This window comes from Egretta garzetta, unplaced genomic scaffold (genome assembly GCF_000687185.1).
Source record: "Egretta garzetta isolate BGI_Z169 unplaced genomic scaffold, ASM68718v1 scaffold79, whole genome shotgun sequence".
NCBI lineage: Eukaryota > Metazoa > Chordata > Aves > Pelecaniformes > Ardeidae > Egretta > Egretta garzetta.
This window is the reverse complement of record NW_009260791.1, coordinates 1,930,487-1,932,041: the sequence shown is the minus strand read 5'-3', so window position 1 is coordinate 1,932,041 and position 1,555 is coordinate 1,930,487.

Here is a 1,555-nt window from a genome sequence, read left to right as displayed (position 1 = left end):
ACACAGAATCACACGTGAGATACTGCATCAAAACCTCAGTAGCATGCCTTGTCCCAAGAGCACTGGCTTCTGACTCATCAGAGCTGGTCTCAGATGTTACTGTCACGTACCATTTGAAAATCTGCAAGGTTTACGGCTCAGTGAGAAACTGTACTAAACCAGTTTTCTAATCAGAGCTATACATCTGTATTTTCCCTTCTACCTTTTAACATTTCCAGTTGAAATTATGTTAAACTGGCAAGGACTACAGCTACATACACATTGTCCAGAACCCTTTTGCCAGTAACATGCTTAAACAATGAATATCTGACAAATTTTTTAAGTTTCCTTCCAACTCTTAACAATTTTCTCCCCCCACTAGCAGCTACCTTTTCGTGCACTAAGAACAGAGTAGACCTAAGTATTCTGTTCTCTGATATACAACCACTCACTTATTCCAGCTACAATCTGGAACATGTATTTAACAAATCATGACAGAGGAACAATATAGATGTCCTGCTCAGATGATTCCTTGCCTTCACAGAAAGGACCATAGACCTATTTACGTATTATAATACAACAATCTCTGAAGGGAAGAATCCTTATAACATCCAGTTTACCATCAAATGTCTTAAGTAATCTGGTGAATTCGAACAATTTCCCCCAACCCAAGAATACAGCCAACTGTCTGGATGGAAACTCTGCACTTTATAAAGCTTTGCAAAGTTCTGTACTACAATCAGGATGCTCAGAGTTTATTCCTACTCCAGAAAATACAGTTTTTCCCCCCCATTAGCAGACACACTACTACAGTGTGAATTTAAATACTCACCTCCAGCACCCGTGGTATCCATCCTTTCCGGTAACCATATGGGGGAGGTTCCCTTCGTGATGAGACTAGGGCAGTCTGCCTAGATCTTTGAGCTCTTGCTCTTTCTTCTAGTTCTAGCTGGTCTTGAGACAGCTGGGTTGGAGCTGGTAAAAAACTGCACATCCATAGACAGCCACCAAAAAGAGAGAGACATGAAAAGTCAATTTTGATAATTCCATTCAGCTATGCTTGAGTCTACTACGGAATTATTACTTTCTCTACAATTACTCCATACAGATTAAGAAACAATTTATGAAATGAGTATTGAGTTCATAAACCAGACAACAGCAACTTCTGAGATTACAGGGGGAAAAGCAATATACGCTCTCTCAGCATTCTGGAAGATCCCTATAAAATCTGATGCTAAGTTCATCCACATTCACATCCTGTTTGAACAGAACCATATGAAAATGCCCGTTCTCCATTTTGGATGCTTTCCACCAGTACGGAGCATAAAAAGATGCACCCTTAAGTCCCAACGACTCCCCCTTCCTTTATCTCCAGGCAAACACCCACAAAAAGATCTGTCAACAAGCTCCCAGCTGCCTCCCAGCCAAAAACAAATAGTCGAAAGACAATTTCTTGACTTCCCATTTTTTCAGCTCATCTAGACTACAGGGGCCTTTGACGCATTTTTTAAGAGAGCGTCCACCTCCGAGAAAGCCGGCATTTCACGGCGGCCGACGGAAGCTGCGCCTGAGGCCT